Source organism: Bison bison, unplaced genomic scaffold (genome assembly GCF_000754665.1).
Source record: "Bison bison bison isolate TAMUID 2011002044 unplaced genomic scaffold, Bison_UMD1.0 scf7180017864041, whole genome shotgun sequence".
NCBI lineage: Eukaryota > Metazoa > Chordata > Mammalia > Artiodactyla > Bovidae > Bison > Bison bison.
The window spans coordinates 5,865,077-5,875,260 of NW_011494613.1; the positions used below are offsets into that span (position 1 = coordinate 5,865,077).

At 38.4% G+C, this 10,184-nt stretch overlaps 1 pseudogene; it reads left to right on the forward strand.

Annotated features, from left to right (window-relative positions):
* Positions 1-274: 274 nt before the first annotated feature.
* LOC104985279 overlaps positions 275-10,184 on the forward strand; it is a 31,590-nt pseudogene continuing 21,680 nt past the window's right edge.

The window sequence follows — 10,184 nt, forward strand, 5'->3', positions numbered from 1 at the left end:
TCCTTCACTGGCATTCCTGCTGGTGTGTGTGGTACTTGAGTGCTTAAACTCAGGCTTCAGTGCACAGAACTGGGGAGAGGACTTGGTGTGGCTACATGCAGACAGCCTGAAGGGCCTAGAGTGTACAGGCAGCTATCATCGACTTGCATGGGATGGAGTGAGGGCCCACCAGAGGAGTCCCATTATTATCATGCAGAGGGTGGAGGATGCATCTGCCATGGGAGCCCTTTTGTCAACAGCCTCACAATGAGGTACAGCTCCAGTGGCTGCAGAAATGGAGAGCCTAGACTTGCCAGGAGTGGGACTGACGGCCCAGCCAACTGTCAGCGATTCTACAACAGGGAAAGGTGTGGAGCCAGCAGCAATGGGATTCGTGGGTGCACACAATGGGTGGCAGGTAGCATCCTGGTGACAGCTCCTGAGAAGGAAAAGGCCATGGCTGTTTTTACAGAAGTACTGATTCAGTTCCTCCTACCTCACACTACAGCTTAGAGCTGGATCTAGGGCTTCTACTCCAACAACCAGGGAGCAGACCCTGCATCAACATGGCTGTGAACGGCCAGAGAGCAAAGTGAAGACACCACCAACATCCAGTGTAGGCTCTCATCACCACAACACCAAACACACCCCTATCAAGGGGATAATGGCCAGGACATTCTGATGAAAGGCATGGCAGGCATCTACAACAAAGGGCACCGGCACCAAAAATACTGGACTCACCACACAGTCTACATCAGGAAGCTCCCACATAAAAACAGCCCTTAGAGGCCACAGTAGATAACCGTTTCTCCTAAATTCAGAGTAAGAGAAATTTAAATAAAATGAAAAAGCAGAGGAACTACTACCAACTAAAAGAACAAGAGAAACCCCCTGAAAGAACAAACAATGAAACAGACCACACCAGTCTACCAGACCCCGATTTCAAACAGCAGGTAATAAAGATGCTAAAGTAATTGAGAATGATTATAAAAAGAAATGCAGATCACTGTAACAAGGAACTATAAACTATAAGGAGGAGCCAATTAAAATTAGACAACTCAGTTGCCAAAATAAAAAACAAGCTAAAGGCAACGAATAGTACACTAAATAATGAAGAAGGAATAATCATCTGGCAAACAGAATAATGGAAATCATCCAATTAGATAGATAAAAAATGAAAGCAACACATGAGATTCTATGAGATATTTAATAATATAATGCATGGTAATATACTCAAATAGGTATTCCAGAAGGAAGAGAAAAAGAAAAGGGGATCATAAATGTATTTGAAGAACTTTTGACTGAAAACCTCCCAAACCTGAAGAAGGAAACATATATCCAGGAACAGGAAGCACAGAGGGTCCCAAAGATGAAAAAGACTCACACCAAGACATATCATAATTAAAACAGCAAAGTTAAAGATAATTAGAGGATTCTTAATGCAGAAAGAGAAATAAAGAGTTACTACTGGATGCTTGGGGCTGGTGCACTGGGACGACCCAGAGGGATGGTATGGGGAGGGAAGAGGGAGGAGGGTTCAGGATGGGGAACACATGTATACCTGTGGCGGATTCATTTCGATATTTTGCAAAACTAATACAATATTGTAAAGTTTAAAAAAAAAAAAAAAAAAGACTTACTTACAAGGAAACCTCCATAAGGCTATCAGTTGATTTCTCTGTAGAAACTTCACAGAAAAGAAAGATATTCAAAGTCATGAAAGTGGAAAACCTGAAATCTAGGATACTCTACTCAGTAAGATTATCATTTAGAATAGAAGCAGAAACTAAGAATTTCTCAGATAAGAAAAAACTAAAAGAATATAATACTTAATCCAATCTAAAAAACAACACCTAAAGATCTACCCTAAATAGAGAAATAAGAATCTATATGAAAAAGAAAAACATAATATGAAAGGCAAATATATAAAAGGACTGAAGATCACTTAAATCAGTACACAGATTAATAAAACAGTCAGAATTGTGTAAAAGAGACAAGTACAATTAATGGCAAAAGATGTAAAACAAAAAATAAAAAAAAAATTGGGAGAGAAAAGTAAAAACTGTAGATTTTATAGAATGTATTTGAACTTATATGACTATCAGTCTAAAGCTGGTAGATAAAGCTATAGGTAACCACAAATCCAACAGTTAGAACTCTGTATGAAACAACTGACTGTCTCAAGACTGAGAAAGGAGTATGTCAGGGCTGCCTGCTGTCACCCTGTTTAACCTGTATGCTGAGCACATCATGAGAAATGCCAGGCTGAATGAGTTACAAGCTGGAATCAAGATAGATGGGAGAAACAGCAACAACCTCAGATATGTGAATGATACCACTCTAAAGGCAGAAAGTGAAGAGGAAGTAAAGAACCTCTTGATGAGAGTGAAGGAGGAGAGTGAAAAAGCTGGCTTAAAACTAAATATTAAAAAAAACTAACATCATGGCATCAGGTCTCATTACTTCATGGCAAATTAGAAGGGGAAAAGGTGGATGCAGTGACAGATTTTCTCTTTTGGGGCTCTAAAATCACTATGGATGGTGACTGCAGCCATGAAATCAGATGATTCCTTCTTAGCAGGAAAGCTATGGCAAACCAAGACATGGTGTTGGAAAGCAAAGACATCACTCTGCCAACAAAGGTCTCAGTGGTCACATACGGTTGTGAGAGCTGGACTGTCAAAAAGACAGAGCGCAAGAATTGATGCCTTTGAATTGTGGTGCTGGAGAAGACTCGTGAGCGCCCCTTGGACAGCAAGGAGATCAAAATAGTCACTCTTTAAGGAAACCAACCCTGAATACTCACTGGAAGGACTGATGCTGAAATTGAAGCTCCAGTATTTTGTGGATGTGAAGAGCCAACTCATTAGAAAAGTCCCTAGTGCTGGGAAAGATTGAGGGCAGGAGGAGAAGAAGGAGTCAGAGGATGATAGATGGCTGGATGACATCACCAATACAATGGACACAAACTTGGGCAAACTCCAGGAGATGGTGAGGGACAGGGAAGTGCTGCAGTTCATGGTATTGAAAAGAGGTGACATGACTGGGTGACTGAACAACCACCACCACAAATCAAAAGCATAAATAGAATCACAAACATAAAAAAAAAAAAAAAGTAAGTTAAGCGTATAATGGACACAATGCTTCAATCAAAAGCCAGAGAGTAGAAGACTGAATAGCAAAGCAAGTACCTATAATATGCTGCCCTAGAGTAGACTCCATTTCTGGTGAAAGACACACACAAATTGAAAGTGAGATGATGGAAAAAGATATTTCTTGCAAACAGAAATGACACAAAAGTGGGAGTAGTAATATTCAAACAGACAAAACAGACTTAAATCAAAGTCCAAAAACAGACAAAGAAGGCTGCTCTGTAATGGTAAAAAGATCAATACAAGAAGAGGACAGCATGCTTGTTAACACATAGGCACATAATTCAGAAGCACCTAAAGATATAAAACAAATCCTAAGAGACAGAGAATAAGAAACTGACAGGAACACAGTAATGATGGAGACTTTGTCACCACACTGACATCAGTGAACAGATATTCCAGACAGAATGTCAACAAGGCAATAGGGGTGATAAATAACAATAGAAGAGTTTGACTTACTTGATATCTACTGGACACTACATCCAAAGACAACAGAATACACATGCTTTTCAAGTGCTCATTGAATATTCTCTAGCACAGACCACACACTAGTATACAAAACAAGCCCCAACAAATTTAAGAGAACAGAAGTTATTTCAATCATCTTTTCTGATCACAATTGTATGAAATTAAAAACCAACCACAGAAAGAGAAACAAGGAAAAAAATCTGATTGTATGGAGGCTAAAAAACATGATAGTAAAAAACCAATGGGTCATTGATGAAATCAAAGAAGAAATCATAAAATACTCAGAGACAAAAAACAATGAAAACAAAACTTTACAAAAATCTATGCATTAAAAAACAGTTCTAAGAGGAATATTCATAGTGATACAGGCCTTTCCCAATAAATTAAAAAAAAAAAAACACGCAAACAACCATATCCTAACACCTATAAGAATTAGCAAATGAACAAACAAAAACCAGATTCAGCAGAAGGAAGAAAATAATAAAGATCAGAGAGGAAATGAATAACACAGAGATTAAAAGAACAATAGTAAAGATCAATAAAGCCAAGAGCTAATTTTTGAAAGGACAAATTGACAAACACTTAGCTAGGCTAAAAGAGAAAACAGAGAAAAGAAGAAAAGAGAGAGGATCCAAATACACAGGAAATGAATGATGAGGCATAGTAAATACTTCAGAAATAAAAAAAGAAAATCATAAGAAAATACTGTGAAGAATTATAGGCCAGTGAGTTGAAGAACCTAGAAGAAATGGATATGTTTCTAGAAACATACAGTCTTTCAAATTGAGTCAATAAACAGATAATTTGAATAGATCAATCACTAGAAGTAAAACCTGATCTGTAAAAATCAACCAAACCAACCACCCCCACCCCAGCTCCTTGTATACAAAAGTTCAAGACCAGATGGCTTCACTGGGGAATTCTACCAAACATACAAAGAAGACCTAACACTGATCCTTCTCAAACTCTTCCAAAAGACTGAAGAGTAGGGAACACTCCCAAAATCACGCTATGATGCTACCATCACCCTATCAAAACCAAATTTTGATGAATATAGATGCAAGTCTCCAATAAAATATTAGCAAACTGAAACCAACAACACACAGAAAGGATCATAATACACTATAGTCAAGTTGAATTCATTCCAGGTTGAAAGGATGGTTCCTCACATGTGAATTAAATTGATACCCCACGTCAAGAGGAGAAAAAAAACCCATATAATCATCTCAATAGATAAAGAAAATGTGAGACTGTGATTAAAAAAGCCCTCATCAAATTGGGTATAGAGTGAACACATCTCGACATAATAAAAGCCATTTATGATAAACCCACAGTCAATATAATACTCAGTGGTGAAAAGTTGAAAGCCTTTCCACTAAATTCTGGAACAAAACAAGGAAGCTGACTCTCACCATGTCTGTTCAACATAGTATTGGAAGTCCTAGCCAAGTGATCAGATAAGAAATAAAAAGTAATCAAATTAGAATGGAAGATGTAAAATTGTCATTATATGTAGATGACATGATACTCTACATAGAAAATCCTAAATTCCCCACACTAAAATTATTAGAAGTGAGAAATGAATTCAGTAAGGTAGATTAATGCAAGATTAATATACAGAAATTTGTTGCATTTCATTACACTAACAATGAAATATCAGAAAGTAAAAAAAAAAAACCCATTTAAAACCACATCAAAAAAATACCTATGAATAGCCTAACCAAGGATGTAAAAGACCTATAAACTGAGAACTATAAAACACTGGTATAGAAAATTATAGAAGATTCAAGGAAATGGAAAGATATTCCATGCTTTTGAATTAGAAGAAATAATACTGTTAAAATGGCCATACTACCCAACATAGTCTACAGATTTAATGTGATCCCTATCAAATTACCTAAAACATTTTCCACAGAATTTGAACAAATAATCATAAAATTTAAACAGAACCACAAAAGACCAAAATTATCAAAATAATCCTAAGAAAAAAGAACTGTAGACATAACTCTCCAGTTTCCTTCAGAAAAAGCTGGAGACATAACCACCGCCCCCCCCACACTTCAGACAATAGGGCAAAGCTACAGTAATCAAAATAGTGTTTTATTGGCACAAAAATAGACATACAAATGGAACAGAACAGAGACCAGAAATAAACCCCACACTTATGATCAGTTAATCTTTGCAAAGAACACAAGAATAAACAATGGAGAAAAGACAGTCTTTCAGCAAGTGGTGTAGGGAAAGCTGGACTGTCTCATGAAAATCAATGAAATTAGAATACCCCTCACACCATACACCAGGATTCTCTGATAGCTCAGTTGGTAAAGAATCTGCCTGCAATGCAGGAGACCCAGGTTCAATTCCTGGGTCAGGAAGATCTCCTGAAGAAGGGATAGGCTGCCCACTCCAGTACTCTGGCCTAGAGAATTCCATGGACTGTATAGTCTATGGGGTCACAAAGAGTCAGACATGACTGAGCGACCTTCACTTTCACATTACTATCACACCATATACAAAAATAAATTTAATATATTTTAAAGGGCTAAATAAAAGGCACAAACTCCTAAAAGAGAACAGAGGCAAAACATTCTTGGCCAGAATTGTAGTAATTTTTTCTTTGATCCGTTTCCCAAGGCAAAATAAATAAAAGCAAAAGTAAACAAATGGGATCTAATCAAGCACAAGCTTTTGTGCAGTAAAGGAAACCATAAACAAAAAGACAATCTACAGACTGGGAGAAAATATTTGCAAACAATATGACTGCTGCTGCTGCTGCTGCAAAGTCTCTTCAGTCGTGTCCGACTCTGTGCGACGCCATAGATGGCAGCCCACCAGGCTCCCCCGTCCCTGTGATTCTCCAGGCAAGAACACTGGAGTGGGTTGCCATTTCCTTCTCCAATGCATGAAAGTGGAAAGTGAAAGTGAAGTTGCTCGGTCGTGTCCAACCCTCAGTGACCCCATGGACTGGAGCCTACCAGGCTCCTCCATCCATGGGATTTTCCAGGCAGGAGTACTGCAGTGGGTTGCCATTTCCTTCTCCAGTGCATGAAAGTGAAAAGTGAAAGTGAAGTCACTCAGTCGTGTCCGACTCTTAGCGACCCCATGGACTGCAGCCTACCAGGCTCCTCTGTCCATGGGATTTTCCAGGCAAGAGTACTAGAGCGGGGTGCCATTGCCTTCTCCCAAACAATATGACTACAAGGGGTTAATTTCCAAAGTATACAAACAGCTCATATGGCTCAATATTAAACAAGCAAACAAACAACCCAATCAAATAAAAAAAAAGGGGGGGGGGGCAAAGACCTGGACAGACTTTTTCAAAGAAGACATACAAATGGCCAAGAGACACATGAAAAGATGCTCAACATTGCTACTAACTAGAGATGTGCAAATTTAAAACTATGATGAGGTATCACCTGAAACTGGTTAAAATGGCTATCTTCAAAAGTCTACAAATAATAAATGCTGGAGATGGTGTGTAGAAAAGGGAACCCTCCTAAACTGTGGATGGGAATGTAAACTGGTATAGCCACTATGGAGAACGGTATGGAGGTTCCTTAAAAAAACTAAAAATAAAGCTAATATATGATACAGCATCCCCACTCCTGGGATATATCTGGAAAAGATGAAAATTCTAACTTTAAAAGATACACACACCCCAATGTTCACTGCAGCACTATTTACAATAGCCAAGACATGGAAGCAAGGCACGTGTCCATTGACAGATGAATGCATAAAGAAGTGACATATGTGTACAATGGAGTTTTAGTCAGCCTTAAAAAAGTATGAAATACTGCCATTTGCAACAGCATGGGTGGATGCAGAGATTACCATGCAAATATTATATGATATCAGTTATATGTGGAATCTAAAAAGCAATACAATGAATCTATATCCAAAACAAAACAGACTCAGAGATAGAAAACAACACATGGTTTCTAAAGAGGAAAGGAATGCTGGGATAAATTAGGAGTACGGGATTAGGAAATACAGACCACTACATATATATAACAGGTAAACAAAAGGAATTTACTGCATGGCACATTGAACTATACTCAATATATTGTAATAACCTGTAATAGAAAAAAATCTGAGAAAGTGTGTATATATGTGTATTATATGTATGTGTGTGTGTATATATATACACAAATATATATATATATATGTATAGCTGAATCACTTTGCTTTATAAGTGTCACTAACATGATATTGTAAGTCAACTACACTTGAACATAAGTTAAAGAAATAATATGAGTCTGTGTGGTATGTGGAAACTAAAGGAGCAATATGACACTCTCTTTAACTGTGAGCTCTATCACTTTCACTGAGAAAAATCAATTAATCCAGTTTTGCAAGTTTCCTTATCTATAAAATTCAAAAGAGATCAGTAAGATGATCTCTTCTAGTCTGAAAATAATTTTTTTCTTGAGTCAATGGATGTTAAATCAATTTATTTCCTACTAGCAGAGATTTTCTGGAATTAGAAAAATATCTGAGCTTGAAAAAGGTAGAATATTTTAGTGAAGTTGCATACTTTGTGTATGTGTACAATATATCTTTATTTTCCTCCCATAATTCACTCTTTTTAGTCAAATTAGTGAAGTTGGAAGGGGTTAGAAAAATGAAGTCAGAATTTCCTGTAGAATATCAAGGGTCAGTTTTCAATGGTCTCAATTTCTTATCACGATGGAAAATCAAGACTGAGCCCACTCTGGGGGATGTTAGCTTCAATTTTCATATTGTAATTGTTTACTAGTGTGTATTAACAGATTTAAAGCTTTTACGAACTCATTACATCTCTTAAAAATAAAACACTGTAGACACTTGAACCCAGATTGTTAAACACGAAGATTTTTAAATTAAAGATTTTTAAATCCTTAAACACAAAGAAAAAGAAAAAAAAAGGGGGGCCACTATTTCTTTGAGAATTGTCTAAGTCAAATTTGGAATAGAAAATGTACAAGATGATGCTAAAGTATTTTATCTACAAGAAATATAGGAAACTATACAGAATTATCAAGACTGTGAGATGGTCTGGGACCTGGACTCTCTCCAGGACGGTCAAACTGGATAAACCTCTCCTCAAACAACGGAATACAAACGAACTATAAAGGACTAAAAATAATTGCACACAAGTGCAGCTGGGGCAATTCTGAACAAAAAGGCCACACGCCAACCATCATTTTTTGAAATGTGGAGCAAAAGCAGGCTACTGTGCATGATCCCTGAACATAGGACCGCCAAAGTGGTGGACAGACCACCCAAGCTATACCTCCTGCCCAATCCACTGATCGACTCCTGGCATTACTCTCTTTAAGGAGCTAGCTAACCTCCTCTTGGGGAATGAGCAAGAACAAAACTTCTTGTTTTTGTTTTCCCATGCTGCAGCATGGATCTAATAATGTCCTGCCTGAAGTCCTTGCTGGCCTCTTACCAACGTCTATTTATTAAAAAGTTCAAGGACCTAGGTCAGTACCATGTTTAGTGACCACTAAGGGATGCCCATGGAGCTTCTGTTTATCTTGCCCTTCATTGGGGGGACCTAGGCATTTCAGTCAGTTCAGTTCAGACGCTCAGCCATGTCCGACTCTTTGCAACACCATGAATTGCAGCATGCCAGGCCTCCCTGTCCATCACCAACTCCCGGAGTTCACTCAGACTCACGTCCATCGAGTCAGTGATGCCATCCAGCCATCTCATCCTCTGTCATCCCCTTCTCCTCCTGCCCCCAATCCCTCCCAGCATCAGTCTTTTCCAATGAGTCAACTCTTCGCATTAGCTTGCCAAAGTACTGGAGTTTCAGCTTTAGCATCATTCCTTCCAAAGAAATCCCAGGGCTGATCTCCTTCAGAATGGACTGGTTGGATCTCCTTGCAGTCCAAGGGACTCTCAAGAGTCTTCTCCAACACCACAGTTCAAAAGCATCAATTCTTTGGCGCTCAGCTTTGTTCACAGTCCAACTCTCACATCCATACATGACCACTGGAAAAACCATAGCCTTGACTAGATGGACCTTTGTTGGCAAAGTAATGTCTCTGCTTTTCAATATGCTATCTAGGTTGGTCATAACTTTTCTTCCAAGGAGTAAGTGTCTTTTAATTTCATGGCTTGCAGTCACCATCTGCAGTGATTTTGGAGCCCCCAAAAATAAAGTCTGACACTGTCAGACTTTATCTATTTTCCCCATCTATTTCCCATGAAGTAATGGGACCAAACGCCATGATCTTAGTTTTATGAATGTTGAGTTTTAAGCCAACTTTTTCACTCTCCTTTTTCACTTTCATCAAGAGGCTTTTGAGTTCCTCTTCACTTTCTGTCATAAGGGTGGTGTCATCTGCATATCTGAGGTTGTTGAGATTTCTCCCGGCAATCTTGATTCCAGCTTGCACTTCTTCCAGCCCAGCATTTCTCATGATGTACTCTGCATAGAAGTTAAATAAGCAGGGTGACAATATACAGCCTTGATGTACTCCTTTTCCTATTTGGAACCAGTCTGTTGTTCCATGTCCAGTTGTAACTGTTGCTTCCTGACCTGCATATAGATTTCTCAAGAGGCAGATCAGGTGGTCTGGTATTCCCATCTCT